This window comes from Felis catus, chromosome D2 (genome assembly GCF_018350175.1).
Source record: "Felis catus isolate Fca126 chromosome D2, F.catus_Fca126_mat1.0, whole genome shotgun sequence".
Lineage (NCBI taxonomy): Eukaryota > Metazoa > Chordata > Mammalia > Carnivora > Felidae > Felis > Felis catus.
In genome coordinates this window covers 67,905,109-67,925,590 of record NC_058378.1, presented here as the reverse complement: position 1 = coordinate 67,925,590, position 20,482 = coordinate 67,905,109, and the positions used below count along the sequence as shown (strand labels likewise).

Sequence of the window (20,482 nt, the reverse complement as noted above, 5' to 3'; positions counted from 1 at the left end):
GCAGGAGCCGGAAAACTTAGTGATTTCTCCGCCCTGGGAGATCATCTCACTCTGTCTAAGAATGTGTCCTAAAGAAATTCAATCACATATAAAAGTCTTAAAAACCCTTTGAAGCAACAACACCTGAAAAATTCAATTCTGTCCTCTCAATGAAAATGTAATTCAAGAGGTAAAGGCACAATCTTTGAACCATGTACATGATACTCTGCTAGTATATCTTTCCTGACACATGTCTGACTCACTGTAGGAGACTATTGGTGAGATTTATTCCTATTCCTTGAGTAGAACGTATTTCAAAATTGTAGAAACTCTCAAGTTAGGCACCAGTCAGCTTCTCGTGGTATCCAATTAAAATGCAATACTAAGGTATAGTCTAACAGAACGAGTTCCCTTTTATGGTAAGGTCGAGTGTGCTGTTGTTGAAAGGCCTATGGTTTGGAAATGACTATTTTAACCCAAAGCATCATTAGCCCCAAACTTCAAGCAGAGCTACTCACAATCCAAACCTCAACGCTTCTCTCCATCTGTCTCTCTCTGCATTACTAGCCTGAATGCAGTGAAATGGTTACATCCCATTCCACCATATATTTTCCTCCATGGTGAGGTGGTTCACACATAATTCTGGAGGGCTTCCAAGGCCCTGAACAAATTTACCTACTGCTTCGTCAGGGTCCTCTTCCCCTTCAACGTAGCCATTCAAGCTTCCAAAATGGGGGTGAACCCAGTCCCAGCCAAGATGACCGTGCCTGCGAATAGAGTCACTCCATTCACAGGAACAGAACAGTGTGAACGGCAGGCTCATTTTCGTTTCGAGGACCAATGTTGCCATTCGGTTTTGGTTTCATCCCTTGGTTCTTACACCATATAGGAAGCTGCCTGTTTTGTGTGCTTCTGTGTTAGGTATCACTGGGATATCTCTGTCTACAACAGTGTTTGGCACATGGCAGGTGCTCAGTAAATAATCATTGAACGAATGACTCTCTACCAGTAAACACCCACCACGAGGACCAGGTGGAAGCATAGAGGAAAGTCACCAAGCTCTCATGCCACACACATGGGCACTGCTCTTCTTAGTTCTATCTGACTCAGTTGCTGGAAAGAAACTTGAGACATTCAAGCTGAGCCCAAATACATCATTGGTCCATTCCTTTGTACCAATTAAATGGGCTAAAAACTATGTAAAAACCAGGTCACTTGGGAGCACCTAGCTGGCTCAGCCAGTGGTTGAGTGTGACTCTTGATCTTGTTACGAGTTCAAGCCTCTCATTGGGTGTGGAGATTATTTTAAAAAATAAAATCGTTAAAAAACAAAAACAAGGGGTGCTGAGCCCAAATACATCATTGGTTCATTCCTTTGTACCAATTAAATGGGCTAAAAACTATGTAAAAACCAGGTCACTTGGGAGCACCTAGCTGGCTCAGCCAGTGGTTGAGTGTGACACTTGATCTTGTTACGAGTTCAAGCCTCTCATTGGGTGTGGAGATTATTTTAAAAAATAAAATCGTTAAAAAACAAAAACAAGGGGTGCCTGGGTCGCTCAGTTGGTTAAGTATCCGACTCTTGATTTTGGCTCAGGTCATGATCTCATGGTTTGTGAGATCAAGCCCTATGTCAGGCTCTGTCCTGACAGCATGGAGACTGCTTGGGATTCTCTCTCCTTCTCCAATCTCTCTGCCACTACCTGGTGCTCTCTCTCTCTCTCTCTCTCTCTCTCTCTCAAATTAATTAATTAAAAATAAATAACTTTTAGAAATCAAGAAACAAAAAACAAAACACAAACAGGGGCACCTGGGTGGCTCAGCTGCTTAAGCATTTGACCTTTGATTTCGGCTGAGATCATGATCTCACTGTTTGTGAGTTCGAGCCCCGTGTTGGGTTCTGCCTGCTGACAGCACAGAATTCCTACTTGGAATTCTCACTCTCTCTCTCTCTCTCTCTGACCCTGACCTGCTCATGTTCTCTCTTTATCTCTGTCTCTCTCTCAAAATAAAAATAAGTAAACTTTAAAAAATAACACACAAAAATAAACCAAGGGCAGTTTACCAAGAGTAGGGATAATTGTCAGTTGATATCGATACTTTCCCCAAAATGCCACAGAAACCATGTAATTAAACTGTAAGTCACTAGTACGTTTTTATATAGTCTTGATAGCCTTATGTATAATTTCCCACTTTTAATGGGTTACAAGACACACAAAAAAAATATCTTATTATGTATTTGACAAAAATAGGACACACATCAACATTAATATAAATAAGCAAAACCTTCATATTCTTTGGTACTTTATTTTGTAAAGAAGTAACACACCATTTACAATGAGAGTTTCACTCTAAGGCAAGAAAATTCAATAATACAGAAAGAAGTAACTAATTTACCAATATTTCAGTTTAAAAACAGTCATAATGGACCAGTACCTAGAAACAAACAATTTGCCAAAACTGACCCATGAAGAAACTGAAAATCTGAGAAGACCTATAACAAGTAAGGAGGTTGAATCATTAATCAAAAACCTCCCGGGGCACCTGGGTGTTTCAGTTGATTGAATGTCCAACTCGTGATTTCAGCTCAGGTCATGATCTTACAATAGTGAGATCAAGCCCCAGGTCAGGCTCAGGACACTGGTCATGGAGCCTGCTTAAGATTTTCTCTCTCTCTCTCTCTCTCTCTCTCTCTCTCTCTCTCTCTCTCTCTCTCCCCCTCTGCCCTTTCCCACTCACTCTCATGCCCTCTCAAAACAAAATGAAACAAACAAAATACCTCCCAACAAGGAAAATCCCAGGATCAAATGGCTTCACTGATAAATTCTACCAAACATTTGAAAAAGTAACATCAACCTTTCTCAAACTTCTCCCAAAAAATTGATGAGGGGGAATACTTCCTAACCCATTCTATGAGGCCAGCATAACCCTGATACCAAAGACAGTTAAAGACACTACAAGTAAAGAAAACTAAAAACCAATATTCCTTATTAATATTGATATAAAACTCTCAATAAAATTCTAGCACAGTGAATTCAGCTGCATATTAAAAGAATTATACACCATGACCAAATAGGATTTATTCCCAGAATGTAAAGATGACTCACCATACAAACATCAATGTAATATATTAACATATTAAAGGGGAAAAAACACATGATCTTCTCAATTGATGCAGAAAAATCATAAAAAAAATTCAACATGATAAAAACACTCAATAAACTAGAAATAGAAGGGAACTTCTATTAAAGTAAAGGCATTTGTAAAAAACTCATAGCTAACATCATATTCAATCATGAAAGACTGAAAGCTTTTCCCCTAAGACGAGCATCAAGACAGATGCCTGTTTTTATCATTTCTACTGGAAATTCTAGTCTGAACAATTAGGCAAGAAAAAGAAACAAATGGTACTTGAATTGGAAAGGAAGAAGTGAAGTTATTTCTGTGTGCAGATGAAATGGTCTAATATGTTGAAACCCCTAAAAATTCCACATCCCATAAAAACCTATTAGAGGCAATCAACAAATCAATAAAGTTGCAGGGTACAAAATTAACATACAAAATCAGTTGCATTTCTATATACTATGCAATAAGAAAACCATAAAGGAAACCATGAAAATAATTCCATTTACAATAGCATCAAAAAGAGCAGGTGAAAGACTTGTACACTGAAAACGACAAAACACTGCCAAAAAAAAAAAAATAAAATAAAATAAAGAACACATGAATAAATGGAAAAACATTCCATGTACATGGATTGGGAGACCTGATAATATTGTTAAGATGTCAACACTACCCAAAGTAATCTACAGATTCAATGCCATCTCTATCAAAATCTCAATGAAATTTTTGGCAGAAATAGACAAATCTAGTCTAAAATTTATATGGAATCTTAACAGACCCTGAGTCATCTTTAAAAAGAAGAATAAAGTTGGAAGACTTACACTTTCTGACTTAAAAGTCACCACAAAGTTATAGTAATCAAAACAATATTGTACTGGGGTACCTGGGTAGCTCAGTAGATTGAGTGTCTGACTTCAGTTCAGGTCATGATCTCATGGTTTGAGGGTTTGAGCCCTGCATGGGGATCTGTTCTGTGTGGAGACTGCTTGGGATTCTTTCTCTCTTTCTTCTCTCTCTCTCTCTCTCTCTCTCTCTCTCTCTCTCTCTCTCTCTCTCCTCTCTCTGCCCCTCCCCTACCTGTGTTTTCTCTCTCTCACTCTCACTCTCTCTGAAAATAAATAAATAAACTTAAAAAAATTATTATACAAAAATACCAGTGTGGTTACTAGTATAAGGACAGACATATAGATCAATGAATTGAAATACATAGCCCAGGAAAAAAAACTCACATGGGGAAAAGGCCATCTTTTCAACTAACAGTGCTGGGAAAACTGTATTGCCATTGCAGAAGAATGAAGTTGGACCCTTACCTTAGACAATATATAAAAGTTAACTCAAAATGGATCAAAGAGCTAAACTACAAACCTCTTAGGAGAAAACATAGAGGAAAACTTCATGACTTTGGATTTGGCACGGACTTCTTGGGTATGCCACCAAAAGCACAAGCAATGAAAGACAAACAGATAAATTGGACTTCATTAAAGTTAAGAACTTTTGCACACTGAAGGACCTGATCAAGAGAGTGAGGAAACAGTCCACAGAATGGGTGAAAATATATACAAATCATATATCTGACAAGGGATTAATATACAGAATATATAAAGAACCCCTATAATTCAATAACAAAAAAACAAACAACCCAATTAAAAAATGGGCAAGAGACAAAAGACTTGAATAGACACTGCTCCAGAGAAGATATACAAGTGGTCAATAAGCATATGAAAAGATGTTCAACATCATTAGTTATTAGAGTAATGTAAATCAAAACCATAATGATGTAACACCACTCACTAGGATGGCCATAAATAAACAAAATAACAAGTATTTCTGGGGTGCCTGGCTGACTCAGTCGGTACAGCATATGACTCTTAATCTCAGAGCTATAAGTTCAAGCCCCATGTTGGGTGTGTAGAGATTAATTAAAAATAAAATCTTTAAGGGGCTCCTGGGTGGCCCAGTAGGTTAAGTGTCCAACTCTTGGTTTTGGCTCAGGTCATGATCTCACAGTTCGTGCGTTAAGCCGTATATTGGGCTCTGCGCTGACAGTGCAGAGCCTGCTTGGGATTCTCTCTCTCTCTCTCTCTCTCTCTCTCTCTCTCAAAATAAAAAACAAACAAATAAAATAAAATCTTAAAAAAAATTACAAGTATTTTTGAGGATGTGCTCATTGCTGGTGGGAATGTAAAATGGTGCAGCCTCTGTAGCAAACAGTTTGGCAATTCCTCAAAAAGCTAAACATAGAATTATCATATGATCCAGCAATTCCACTCCTAGGTACATACCTAATAGACCTGAAAGCAGGGGGCGCCTGGGTGGCTCAGTTGGTTAAGTGTCCGACTCCTGATTTCGGTTCAGGTTATGATCTCATGGTTCATGAATACGAGCCCCACATCAGGCTCCTCACTGGCAGGGGAGAGCCTGCTTGGGATTCTCTCTCTCCCTCTCTGCCCCTCCCCCACTCATGCTCCCTGTCCCTCTCTCAAAATAAATAAATAAATAACTTAAAAAAAAAAAAAACCCAAACTTTAAAAGAACTGAAAGCAGGAACCCAAACAGATACTTTTGTACCAATGGTCATGGCAGCATATTCACAATAGCCAATAGGAAGAAACAATCCATGTGTCCACCAATGGATGACTGGATAAACAAAATCTGTGCAATGGAATATTACTCACCCATAAAATGGAATAAACTCTGAAACATACTACCATTTGCATGACTCTTGAAAACATTATGCTAAGTGACATAAGCCAGACAACAAAAGTTCAAATATTTTATGATTCCATTTATATGAGATACCTAAAATAAGTAAATTCATACAGACAGCAAGTAGACTAGAGGCTACCAGGGCCTCCTGGGGAAAGGAGGAATTGGAAGTTACTGTTCAGTGGGTAAGAGTTTCTACTTGTGAGGATGAAAAAGTTCAGGAAACAGTGTGGATACCTACACAACACTGTCAATGTGTTTCATGCCACTGAAACATATGCTTAAAAATGGTTATATTATATGGATTTTGCCACAAAAAAATGGCCATAGCTGTTCATTTGAAATCACTCATTTTCAGGGATTTAAAGTAACTGATGCCATTCAATTTACTCATCTGAAGGTCCTACTTAAGTATCTTTTAATACCCATCATTTGGAAGCACTTAAAATGACAAAATCTCTTTTATGAGTAACAATGATTTGATAGATGAAAAATCCATTCTAAATATTTGCAACCTACTACTGGTGGGAATGCAAACTTGTGCAGCCACTGAGGAAAACAGTATGGAGGGTCCTCAAAGAATTAAAAATCGAACTACCCTACGACCCAGCAATTGCACTACTAGGTATTGATCCAAAGGATACAGGGGTGCTGTTTTGAAGGGGCACATGCACCCCAATGTTTATAGCAGCACTATCAACAATAGCCAAAGTACGGAAAGAGCCCAATTGTCCATCGATGGATGAATGGATAAAGAAGATGTGGTATATATATACAATGGAATATTACTTGGCAATCAAAAAGAATGAAATCTTGCCATTTGCAACGATGTGGTTGGAACTAGAGGGTATTATGCTAAGCAAAATTAGAGAAAGACAAATATCATATGATTTCACTCATATGAGGACTTTAAGATACAAAATAGATGAACTTAAGGGAAACAAAAATAATACAAAAACAGAGAGGGGGACAAAATGTAAGAGACTCTTAAGTATAGAAAACAGAGGGTTACTCCAGGGGTTGTGGGAGGGGGGATGAGCTAAACGGGCAAGGGGCATTAAGGAATCTACTGAAATCATTGTTGCACCATATGCTAACTAACTTGGATGTAAATTTAAAAATAAATAATTAATTAAAATAATTAAAATAAATAAAAATTAAAATAAATAAATTAAATATCTGCAACCTTGGGGCACCTGGGTGGCTCAGTCAGTTAAGCCTCTGACTCTTGATTTCAGCTCGGGTCATGATCTCACGGTTTGTGAGTTTGAGTCCCACATCTGGCTCTGTACTGGCAGCATGGAGCCTGCTTGAGATCTTCTCTCTCCTTCTCTCTCTGCCTCTCCCCTGCTCGTGCATGCACACACTCTCTCAAAATAAACCTTCAAAAATTTTAAATATTTGCAATCTCAAACATCCCCCTCCCTTTGATTATGTCACAGCTTCTTGATGATACCAAGAATACCAAGAAATAAAAACGCTGCCACTTTATACTTGTAATGGGTTTATACACTATGTCTGTTGTCACAAATTCACATCCTAAGGCTCATGGTTGGCTCAGTCAGTAGAGCACGTGACTCTTGATCTCAGGGTCGTGAGTTTGAGCCCCACACTGGGTGTAGACTTGACTTAAAGAACAACAACAAATTCACAAAATGCCATTACTATCCGGCCAGACCCCACAGTGAAGACCTGGAAGTAACAGAAGCCAGGCTCTCAGTGGAATTTTACTGCAAACAAACTCCTCAGAGTTTTGAAGACCCACTCACAACACAGAACACCATGGATCTCCAACAAACAGGATGTAAAATAGTTGCACATGACTTCAATGCAAAACACAGATTAAGCAATTAGCCCACCCAAACCCAGTAGTTGCTCTGAAGCCCCCGCCTACCGTGCTGAGAGGGAAGGCTGGTCCAATAAGACCAGGGCTCAAGATTTCCAAAAGAAGCTAATCTTCTGGATTTCTTCCTCTTCCTGAGTCCTTCGTCTGCTTTATTTTTCTTCAACCACTTCTTAGCTGACATTGTTTTATCTGTGCACACGGTTTTTTGCCCCATCTGTCTCGGGGAAGCTAAGCTCCCTGAGGACAGGTTTGCTTCTCTTGCTCACCCCTGCCCCTCCCGGCCCGGAACGGAGCTTGTCGCATGGGAGACCTCAGTCCACATGCACTGAACCAAGAGAGTGCAAGAGTTGGGCTGGATGACAGATCCTCCTGGTGATGGGGATGTTCTGTCCCTTGACTGTTATCAAGGTCAATGTCCTGGATGTGACACTGGACTACAGTTTTCAAGATGTCACTATCGGGAGGAAATGGGTGAAGGTACATAGGACCTCTATTACTTCCTTCTACTTACGGCATGTGAATCGACAATGATTTCAGTAAAAAGTTTAATTTTAAAAAACTTACAAAATTTAAGCAAGCAAGCAAACAAATGCCTAAAAGATATTCTACAAAATACCTGTCCAGTATTCCTCAAAGCTGACATGGTTATGAAAAATAAGACAAGACTGAGAAACTGTCACAGAATGGATGAGACTAAGGAAACAGGACAATTAAGTGCCACATGGTATCCCAGAACAGAGAAAGGACATTAGTGGGAAAACTGGGGAAATCTGAAAAATGTCTACAATTTAGCCAGTAGTATTATACCAATGTTAATGTCTTAGTTTGGCAAATGTTTGGATATAACCTGTTAACATTAGGGGAAGCTAGATATAGACTTAATGAGAACTCTCTAGAGTTTCTTTGTGACTTTTTATTAAACCTAAAATTATCCCAAGGTAAGAGTTTATTTTTAAGAAATGTAGGGTTGGAAGAGAAATGTCTAATAATGTATTAGGTAGTTAACTAGAACTCCATTTGCTTCACTTCTCAGATAAAAATCATGTAAATCTAAGCAACAAAAAAGAGTATCCACTCATAAACGATTATGCTGTGGCTTGAATCCACAGTCCTTCATCCAAAATCCTTGGGGCCAGATTTGCTTTGGACTTTAGAATCTATTCTATTTCAAAGAAGAAACACGATACATGTGTTATACTTTAAAACCCCTGTGGGGTCCAGGCTGTGCCTTATTATCACACACATGAACACATCTCAACAAGACGCCTGACTGTCACACGATGTAGGATAAGTAAACACTACAAACAGCCACCCACCCTTTTAGGTAAAATTTTGTTACCAAAGTTTTGCAAAAAACTTTCAATTTTCTGAGATATTTAGATTTTAAAATAGCGGCTTGCTGACTGTGCACTGGATTAAAAGGATCCCCAATGAATAAAGCTTTTGATTTTTACTGTTAGACTTCCAGATTTCTAAAAACTAGCACCTCCATTCCTCACCACTTCTCTCTCTCTCTCTCTCTCTCTCTCTCTCTCTCTCTCTCTCTCTCTCTCTCCCTGTCTCCCTCTCTCTCTGTCTCTATTTAGGAGTAGCACTCAAGAACCAGAGACAACACGGAGGGGTCCTTCTAGAATATTGATAACATTTTATTTCTTAATTCAGGGCTGGTCAGAAGGGTAAAAATTCAATGAGCCCTGCACATACAATTTGGCCACTTTTCTGTATGTATGTTAATTGTTGATGGAACATTTTTTTTTCAAAAGCAGCCATCACACAATTAGATTTAAGTCATGCAATGTTAGCACTGCAAAAAAATCTCTCTCCTCCCTGGAGAGATACAGTCTCATTCCTTGCCCTGCACATCTCCAGAGTGGTGAAGTGATCTGCCCAAGGTCACACAGCAATGTGGGGGCAGAGATGACTCTCAGCTCAACTCCTAGTGCAGGGATCTTTCTGTTATGCAAAAACATCAGATTTCTGTTTCAAACATTTGTTCTGCAATATGTGTTACTAATTAACTGGGAAAACTTGTAATGCCATCACATCGGAGTTAATACCACAACATTTTTTTGCTCATTTAGATTTATTTTTTCCCATGAAATTACTGAACTGATGTCTGGATCAGATGTCTCCCTTTAATTTGGTGTAACTATGCTCCTCTCTAATAATGCGTAAAACCATCAATGACCATAAATACTATTTAAGTGTTTTGTCATATCATCCAACTTAATCATTCAACTATAAATATATCATGGATGATTTAAATCACATTGATTGGGCTCATCACTAAAAAAGTGTTAACCTTCTGGTTACTTATGACATTTTAAGTGTGGAAAAGGAAATATTATTTGGATGCCTTTAATTTATGTATTTTTAGTATCTTACTAGTTTCGGTCCATATGACTCACTCAGCTTTACCTTTTGTTAAATTCACAGTCTTTCTTTTGATAGTTTACAATCTTGCTGTAGGCAGCTGAACTGGGTCAGTACTAGAAAAAGCAAGGAGTTTATACTCAGGATACAATGTAATGCTTTCTTCCACTGGAAAAATAAATGATCTAGAAAAATGCATACAAGCAGAAAATTCCAAATGTCAGGCATCTGTAAAAACCTAGTTCTCTCGGACCAAATTGTAATTTTCATAAAAGAAAACCACAATCAAATCACAGACTCTCAGCTGGGCTTCAGATTATGAACTCCCAACACTCTATGCTAAGAGTTTGTGTGTGTGTGTGTGTGTGTGTGTGTGTGTGTGTGTGTGTGCAGGAGACCCATACTTTCATTGGAATCTCAAAGGAAGCCATGACCTTCAATAAAGGAGGGGTGAGGGAAAGAATTACTAGCTATTATAAATAGAGGAATATGAGGATGTGAGGTCTGTATGTGAGACCCCCAGTTTCTAGTACAGGTTTTACAAAACATCTAAAGAGCCCCGACAACATAGTATAGCACTGTAGCATGGACCCTCAGAACAGTCCTGTGAGGCAGGCAGGTAGACCTGACTCCATTCTGCAGATGAAGAAAGTAAAGAAGTTGGACAACGCGTGCACGTTTACGTTACGTACAGCTGAGCACTGGAGACCTCTGCCATCACATCAGCCGGCACCCCTGTGTTTTTAAAACAACCTCTCACATTATGTATTATACACAGAAACGCAATTTTGGGCGCCAGAGTTTTAATCTATGTTTTACGCCGTGTGCAAAAAATAAATAAGCAGTCCTGCCCTTCTCGTTAACTCCATCCCACCTCCATACCTCCCCCCACCCAAGGCTACCTCAAATGCTACCTTTATTTTCCATTTTTCTTCCGGCCATTCCTTTCCAGGCACTAAACTCACCAATGGTAGAGATGGCTCGCCCTCTCTGCCTGCCAAACCTGAAATTGGCATCTCTTCCCGCCCACCCTCCCAGACTGTCTCCTCTTCACCTCTCACTAGGGACTACTAGGGACTTGCTAACTAAAATAGCCAAGAAAAAAATACATTCCATCACCTCTTCCTATCTAGGTGTTTAAATGCCAGAGCTATCTTCCAGCTACCCTGTGACCGTTCTGAACACAGAGGCAGCTGTCAACAGAAGAACAGAAAGCAAGAAAGTCCCTGCTAGTCTGACCTGACAGAAGACAGGTTTGTCACCAGTCTCCAAGTCGAAAATAGATCACCCACCTCTCCGAAGGGCACAGAGCACTTTTCCACTCTTATCTCAGAAGCTTCCAGCAGTTGTATGAAATGCACGGAACACTTGATGGAATGAAATGTGCAATCAGCAATAGGCTTTCGAAATAACTTCTTTTTGACCGGCCCACCAAGGACGAGATGACAATGGATCCGTAAGGTCCCGTGTGAAAAGTGCTGAGCTCCCACTGTGATCACAAGCCCCAGAAAGGCCAGCAAGGGCCCACACGACGTCTTTTCCCAAGCCAACAGCTGACCCAATCACCTCCTTTCATAAATGGCCATACATTTTACAAGAGAAGTCGCCACTTCCTTTCAGGCTCTGAGACGCAGATCCAGGAACCTGTACCAGAGCTTTTGTCAATCCAGTCCCTTCTCGAGATGCCGGGATCCACCACAATCATCCATCTACCACCAGCAGCTCTCTTTACTTGTCTCCTTCACATTACTTGCTGGGAGTGATTGTTTTGAAGGCCCTAAGCTCCAAGAGATCCCCATCTGACTCAAACATGTGACTTTATTAAGCTGCTTCACAGCCAGTGAAATAAACACTTAGTGACAAAGGCTGTGATTCCCTTTTGTAAATTACACAAAAGTATTAGTATTTCGGCTTTCCATGCAATTCTACAACTGGGCAAGATGAACAAATTATGCAGAAATAGAATGCTAAAGTTTGGATGCATCTTCTCAGCTGCTGGTAGGAACCTGCACGAACTTCCACAGGACTCTAACACTCACATTTCTACCCTAAAGAAGGCAGAAATTAAGCTGCAGTTTATGAGGTTCTGTTTCAGTGAATTCTGTACCAGGACAAGATCAGAAGTTCCCAATTTCTTTTTTTTTCCCTTTTGGATTCTAATAATGTCTTAGGCAAATGACAATTCTTTTCTTTCTGTTTTTCCCTTCATTGACACTGTAAGAGAAATCTTTCTATGAATTTCTTTAAAAGCTGACTGAGTCTACTCACTTTCTCCAAAAATTAATTATTAAAAAATCTTTCAGAGTATGGAATACAACCCTGTTGTTGGTCACAGAATGTGCCTTGATCTTCCTCTCTTTCTTCTATCATCATTGACCAAAGAGCCCTAAGAAAAGGACATTTTCTAAAAGCTTCAAAAGGGCTAACAAAACGGAAGGGCCATACTCACCGGCTGTTCACCTCATCTCCTGTGTGGTTACTAAACAAAAAATTTTAATTATGGGGAATAATAGAAGTTTCTTCTATTTTAGAAAGCTAACTCAACATATTCATTGTGTGTTGCAGAGCAGATCAGATGGCTTATATTTTGGAAATTTGTTTGGTTTTCTTTTTATTTTTTATTATTTTTTAAATTTTTTAATGCTTATTCAATTTTGAGAGAGAGAGAGAGAGAGAGGGCAAGCAGGGCAGGCACAGAGACAGAGACAGAGACAGAGAGGGAGACACAGAATCCGAAGCAGGCTCCAGGCTCCAAGCTGTCAGCACAGAGCCTGAAGCGGGGCTCGAACTCATGGAGTGTGAGAGCATGACCTGAGCTGAAGTCAGACGCCCAACCGACTGAGCCACCCAGGCGCCCCAATTTTCTTTTTTTTTTTATGTTTACTTCTTTATTTTGAGAGAGAGAGAGAGAGAGAGAGAGCGCGGAAGCACGGGAAGGACAGAGAGAGGGAGAGAGAAAGAATACCAAGCAGGCTCAGCACTGTCAGCGCAGAGCCCAATGCAGGGCTCAAACTCACGAATCATGAAATCACAGCCTGAGCTGAAATGGAGAGCTGGATGCTTAACTGCCTGAGCCACCCAGGCACCCCCTGTTTGGTTTTCTAATTGAGCCACTTAAACTAACAGTTTACTTTAATCTAGACAAATGAGTACAAAAGCAATGAAATTCTACGTACTTCAAACTCTGTGCCTAAACAAGGTTTTCACTTTTAATAAAGTTTCCCAACAAACAGAAGAAAAAGAAAGCTTTTAAAGAATAAGAAGGACGGGAGAACTCACAACTTGGACCACACTCCTAATTCAAAGCTAACCTAGAATGTACCAGAAAATACTACAAACTCCTCCTCCACCCAGAAAGATTAATGGAAACCAATTACCAGCTCCCAACTGGCTCCTGTCGTCCTAAGGCTGACCTCCCACTCAACTCACCAGCTGTGTGGTAGACTGAGAGTGTAAACTTGGCCAGTGCTTTGGCTGAAAAATAAAACTGCCTTGTGCCATTAACAAGTTAATGAAACGCAGACCTATTGGGTCTGAGGCCACCAGACGCCTGCAGAGTTGTAATCAGAATAAAGCCAACTATGAAATCAAGAGGGTGGTCAAGAATTGGATGAGACCAAAGAAATCCAAAAGAGGTGATTTTTGGCAGCCACTTCAAAAACTGTGCTCGGCATAATAAAAAAAAAAAAAGACAAGAAAAGAAATATCCATGAGTCCGTCCTGAAATAAATAACTGATGAAGAAATTCATGGGGGAGAAGAAATAGGTCTTCCTTATAGAAGAATTCCAATTAATAAATGCAGAAGGAATGAATGAAACAGAAATTCACCCTTAGAAGATTACAGTAATAGGGGCGCCTGGGTGGCTCAGTCAGTTGAGCGGCCGACTTCGGCCCAGGTCACGATCCCACAGTTTGTGGGTTCGAGCCCCATGTCGGGCTCTGTGCTGACGGATCAGAGCCTGGAGCCTGCTTCAGATTCTGTGTGTCCCTCTCTCTCTCTCTGTCCCTCCCCCACTCTGTCTGTCTCCCAAAAATAAATAACCATTAAAAAAATTTTTTTAAAGAAGATTACAGTAATAACTGTTGCAGCAAGCTCTGCGGATGGATGCTAAAATTAGCAAGTGAGAGTTTGAGGAGAAATAGGGTATTTGCATAATCTTACAGTATCTCCCTTGAGATATTCTTAATTACACAGGAAGGAAAAAAAGCACCTTCTAACTTTACAGTTAACACCACTTCAACCAAGTGATTAAGTGATGCCCATCCCCCCTCTGTGGGATTCTTAGTTCAAAATGCAAAACCTCAACCTGACCGAGAGAACACATCAGACAAACTCAAATCGAGGGTCTTTTTCACACGAGGGATGGCCAACTGCAGTCTGACGGCCAAATCTGGACCTCTGCTTATTTTCATAAATGAAATTATACTGGAACACAGCCATGCGCGTTCACTGGCGTACTGTCTAAGGCTGCTTTTGTGCTGCAGTAGCAAAGCTGAGGGGCTCCAACCTCCAACAGAGACCATGTGGCCTGCAAAGCTGAAAACACTTACTATCTGGCCCTGGACAGAAAACGTTGGCTGATCCTTGTTTTCAAAAATAACCGGCCAGGACTCTTCAGAGTGTTGAGGTCATGAAAGACAAGAGAGACTGAGAAATTGTCACACATTGGAGGAGAGGATGGAGACATGAAAACCAAATGCCAGGTGGGATCCTGGATTGCATCACGGAAGAGAAAAAAAACCCTAGTGGAGGGACACCTGAGTGGCTCAGTCGGTTAAGTGTCCGAGTCTTGATTTCGGCCCAGGCTGTGATCTCACGGTTTGGGAGATCAAGCCCGACATCAGGCTCTGCGCTGACAGTGCAGAGCCTACTTGGAATTCTCTTTCTCCCTCTCTCTCTCTGCCCCTTCCCCACTTGTGCTCTCTCTCTCTCAAAATAAATAAACTTAAAAAAAAAAAAAAGAATACTAGTGGAAAAATTGCTAAATTCAGGGAGCGGGGCGGAGTCTATAATTTGGTTACTAGTATTATACCAATATTCCTTTCTTGGTTTTGATAAATGTACCGTGGCTATGTAAGATGTGAACACAAGAGCAAGCTGGGCGAAAAGCATACAGGAACTCTACTATTTTTGCAGATTTTTTGTAAATCAATTTATTTCATAATAAAAAGTTAAAAAAAAAGCATCGTGATGAACTCCTGAGCCTGCTCTGAGGCTGAGAGAGCAGCAGCGGCCCTCTCCAGGAGGTTTGTCTTTATCCGGCTTAAAGGCAACTGTGAAAATAATTTCAGTGTCACTGACACTTCGCGCAGGTGATCTGAAGGCAGACAGGATTAACTGAGAGCATTCCTTGTTTTAACCAGCGCTGTCTTTAAAAATATAGTATAGCCTGGGGATCCCGGTCCTTCAATATAAAGCACTAAATAAAAGGATGAACACAGACATCGAAATCTCTCCATGTGGCCTCCGAAGCCTAACCCGACCCTAAAAAACAGGCGGACGGAAGATTTTCTTGCCCGTCTCAGCCGGGGGTGGGTTGGCGCAGACCCTCGCAGAAGAGGCTGGGCTGACAGCAAAGGGAGGTCGTGTGTCCCTGGGGTGCAGGGTCAGTTCTATCACCAGCTCCTCGAGCGGTCCTGATGAGGGAGTGGAATGCCTTCAGCAGAGGCATCCTTTCTTCATCCACTCCAGGGCTCCCCATACATGGTCAGCGAGGAATGTGACAGGGGGCACCCTGCTTCTCTCCCATCAAGTAACTGCCCTCGGCCAGGAACATGAGACACACGGTCAGGATTGATCGCGAATTTTAACAAATCACGTCTACAATTATGCCAGAATTCAGAGAGAGAACCAGAGACACAGGCTGCAAGAGAGAAGTCGAAAGAAAAGAGAAGCAAAGGGGAACAGAAGCGAGTGGGGAGTACATAGGAGGAGCAGGGGGGAAATGGTGTGGGTGCGGCAGCTGGGCAAAGTGACCCTCAAGAGCCACCTGTCTCCCCCCGGCCTTACTGATGGGCCCCAGTCTAAGTGGACCAGGCTGGGGCGAAGAGGAAGGATACCCCCCACCACCACCAAGTCGAGCCATGGAAGAAGGTCAGATGGGCCTCCCCCAAGCGCCCACAGCTCCGGCCCCCAGGTGAGCTGTCACTGTGACAGCCACCGTGCGACACAGCACCGGAGCCCAGGCTGGTTAACCGTGTGTGTCAGTCCTGCCGCTGGCCAAACACCCTTGGCAGATGCTGGCTCACAGCTGAACACACGACCCGATGAGGCCAAGGCCATCTATCATACCCGGCTGGGTGAGTAGTAAAACGGATGAAGCTTGGAGAACGGAGGCTCCTACCACCCTTGTAGCTGACAGGGCTCCTCCTTCCCCCTTTGAGGGAAATGAACCCCTGAGGTGGGAAAAACTGAACAGTGGCTGGTGCCCTGTGGAGAAGGAAGAGGAGGCATTTTATGAATGGGCCATTTGGACAGCAAAGCAGCCCTTCAGGCCTTCCCCGGGGCTGTGCCATCCCCCCCCCCCCCCTCCTAGAAATTCTTTCAGGCGCATCTGCTCGGAAGGAGGCAACACACCCAAGGAGCAAACCTACCACCCACTCCCCAGCTTCCGCCCCCACCAAGAACATTCCAGCGGTTTTGCCAAACAAACTAATCGCTCTCCCCCAGGGCAGCCTGCGTGACAACAGGTGCCCAGCTCGAGCACCACCACTCACAGTTTCTGGACTTTATTGTTTTTAATCAGCTTATATAATTGTTTTTAGGAGCAGTGCTGTCCTACTGTGCCCTTCTCTGGCAATTTCAAACAAGGAAGCTGAAGGGGGGCAGGGTCAGTCTGGAGACGAAATTGAGATGGAGGTGCCCTCCGACTGCCTCTGGCATGAGATGCCATGAGCTGTGAATGACAGTCACCAAATGAACCAACTGCGGGCCGGGCCTGTCCGCCTGGATGGGAAGTGCGTCTGCATGGGCCTCGGTCTGTCAGGGCTGGAGGAAGACAAGCTTGCCTTCCAGGCTCAGCCAAACCCCTCCCTCAGAGACCAGCCAAGCTGCAGACAGACAGACCTCCAGCCTTCCACCGCCTCACCCTCACCCTAGTTACATTTCACTTTCAAAATGACCCTGTGAAGCAGACACCACAGGTAGGATCCCAAGACACAGGGCTTACATGCCACGCCCAACTGAAGGACCACAATAGCAGAAGCCATAATAATGATGAATAAGAAAAATGAAGTGACAGGGTGCCTGGGTGACTCAGTCAGTTGAGCGTCTGACTCTGCCTCAGGTCATGATCTCATGGTTCGTGAGTTCAAGGCCCGCATAGGGCTCTCTGCTGTCAGCGTGGAGCCTGCTTGAGATCCTCTGCCCCCCCGCCCCGCCCTGCCCCACTCGTGCTTGCTATCTTTCAAAAATAAGCAAACATTTAAAAAAAGAATATCTCAAGGGAAATACTGTAAGATCAGGGCGCATGGGTGGCTCAGTCAGTTAAGTGGCCGACTCTTGATTTCGGCTCAGGTCATGATCTCATGGGTTCATGGATTCAAGTCCCACAATGGGCTCTGCGCTGACAATGCTGAGCCTGTTTGGGATTCTCTCTCTGTCTCCACCCTTTCCATGCTCTCTATCTCTCTCAAAATAAAAAAAAAAAAAACTTTAAAAGAAAAAAAAATAAAAATGAAGTGACCATGAACATTTATTGGGCACTTACTATGTACCAGGCACCATGCTAACCACTTTATACACCCTTCATTCATCCTTGCTCCAACTCTAGGAGACAGAGAAGAGTATAGATGAGAAAAAGTGAGGCTCCATTTTATAGATGCAAAAACTGAGGCTCAAGAAGGCCAAGTTTCCTGCCCAAGTGTACATGGCTACTTAGTGGAATGTTCTTGACTTAAACCCAGAATCTGCATGCTTACCTACTCTGGAGCCTCCCTGTCTCTGAACAAGGGTTGCAATGGAGCATGAACTCACCCACACTCTGGGCCTGAATGAGTATAAAGCACATCATTCCAGGAGTCCACTATGGTCTTGCGAAGCCTGGAACTTTCAGACTCTAAACCTAGTGCCCCTACTGCATCGAACCATAAAAATGTCATATAGATGTCATGTCTTGATTGAGTATAAAGTGATTCTACCCGGACATTCTTCTACTGCCTGCTTCTTCCAAAATAAAACTTGATCCTAGAAAGACTCCTTGAGGTCATCAAGCTCAACATCTTCATATGCCACCTCTCCTGGCCTCAGGGAGGCCAAGCTCAACGACCAGAGGAGCTCGCAGCAGAACTCAGATCACTCTGGCCTTGCACACCCAAGGATGCTTCCCAGAACCAAACTGCATCTGGTCAGAAATGAACAACAAGGGACAAGTCACTCAATCAGATGTTTTCCATGACGGCCCTGACCCAGGGGGTCCATTCCTCAGTGACACTGCGGTGGGGATGAGGCTGCTTCAACTAAAACAGAGCAAATTACGAGAAGATTCGCTGTTCATGGTCTCTGCGTGGCCATGGGCTCAAATGTGTCTTGAAACAGAATTCCATTTAGGGACACCCTCATGGCCAATTAATGGCAACATGATGTATTTAAATGCATTGACACCTGCACATTTTTTGCATGATCATTTAAAAAAATTTTTTTGATGTTTATTTATTTTTGAGAGAGAGACAAAGCACGAGCAGGGGAAGGGCAGAGAGAGAGAATCTGAAGACAGAATCTGAAGCAGGCTCCAGGCCCTGAGCTGTCAGCACAGAGCTCGACGTGGGGCTTGAACTCAAGAACTGTGAGATCATTACCTGAGCTGAAATCTAGAGTCGGGCAATTAACTGACTGAGCCATCCAGGCACCCCAGGAATGTTTTGTATGAATAAACTTTTCATGATTCCCAGAGTTCTATTCCCCCACCTTGGTTTAGAGAAATCCTTTCATTCCTTCATATTATTTACGTCAATTTATGCTTTCATAGTTCTCTGTATGTTTTTGATTTATGTGTGATTTCTTCACTAGCCTATAAGCTCCACCCATGATGACCGCATCCATTTCTGTTCATCTCTCAGCACCTATGACAGCTCCTAGAACATGGTAGGTGTTCAATAAATACTTCTCCTAGTTGAATGAACTAGGAATGAAGTGTCCCATGGGTTAGAATGGGAGGCAGTGAGCTCTGGAGGATGTGAAAACCCTTAACTTCAAGAAAAACAATTTGGAAAGCCATTATTTTACCAGCCAGGTCGACCTCATTACCTTTGGATAGACATCCATTACATGAAGATCAGAAACATAAAACACAGGTCCATTAAAATCACCAATCCTCTGTTGTAAAAATCACCTATTAGAAAATTTATAAGGGGCACCTGGTTGGCTCAGTAGGAAGAGCATGTGACGCTTGATCTCAGGATTGTGAGTTCCAGCCCACGCTGGGAGTAGAAATTACTTAAAAAAAAAATAAACAAACAGACAAACAAACAAGAAAGAAGGGAAGGAAGGGAGGGAGGGAGAAAGGAGAATGAAAATTTATAAAATTAAATAATAGGCAACACTCCAGCTTTTCCAAAACACCACTTAGCACCAAATAGGTCTGCAAGCAGCAATCTGATTCCAGCCTTATTTGAAAACTTAAAAATTCTACAGCAACTCTGGGATTTTGATAAAATTTTTCACATTTTCAGACACACTACATATTTTTTCAACTTTTATTTTTCCTTATAGCTTCTTGCATTTCCAAATGTCAAAACCAATATTGGATTGAGAGCAACAAAGAACATTCAGTGGTTCCAAGGAAGACAACCTGAATTACACTGAGGACACAGACACAAGAACAAATAGGTTTATCACAAACAAGGAAACTGAACATCGGAAAAGGAAATTGCTCTTCTTTGTAGACATTTGTACCATGACTTTTGAAATTCTGGGAGGAAGCAATGTTAAGAGAAACTACAACCACAGAATGCCACACAGAGGAAAAACTACCAGGTGGACCGTCTGGAATGTGCAAGGACTCCGACGTGAGAAGCACTAAGTGCTTTTTCTCCATAAACTCTGACAGTGATATTTCTAATTAGCATTTCATCTTAGGGAACAGTTTTTATTCCGCTGTTTTGTTCTTCTTTTTTTCCTCTAAAATGTGTTGCTTAAATGTCTCTGTCTCAGTTATAATTATTCCATGCCTTGTCTTACTTTATACACGATTATTAAGTACTCTACTTTCAAATATCTATTTTTCTCTCTGAGAGGCACAGCAATTATCTGCGGTCGGCACCATTAGGAAGAGGGAGGACACTGATTTCAGCAGATCCTGACTCTAGCCCCTGGAATGCGCAATTGGCACCTGATCCTGTGCTTAATTTCAGTACAATGGTAATGTCCTGGTTTTACCCTCCAAGTTTCGGAGGACAAAGAAAAATGCAGTCAGTTCTTGGAGCCATGTAGAACCACATCTGGAATTTATAGTCCA

General features: G+C 41.9%; 1 protein-coding gene across 5 annotated transcripts in view; it reads right to left on the bottom strand.

The window, feature by feature from the left end:
* RBM20 (RNA binding motif protein 20) overlaps positions 1-20,482 on the bottom strand; it is a 193,224-nt gene that overhangs the window by 141,398 nt on the left and 31,344 nt on the right. Inside the window, exon 1 of one of the 5 annotated variants that reach the window (XM_019813808.3) lies at positions 11,320-12,690. The exons of the other annotated variants lie outside the window; for them this stretch is intronic. The gene's annotated coding sequence lies outside the window, so the exon portion shown is untranslated. Of the gene's footprint in view, positions 1-11,319; positions 12,691-20,482 lie in introns of those variants that run through there. 5 annotated transcript variants of the gene reach the window in all.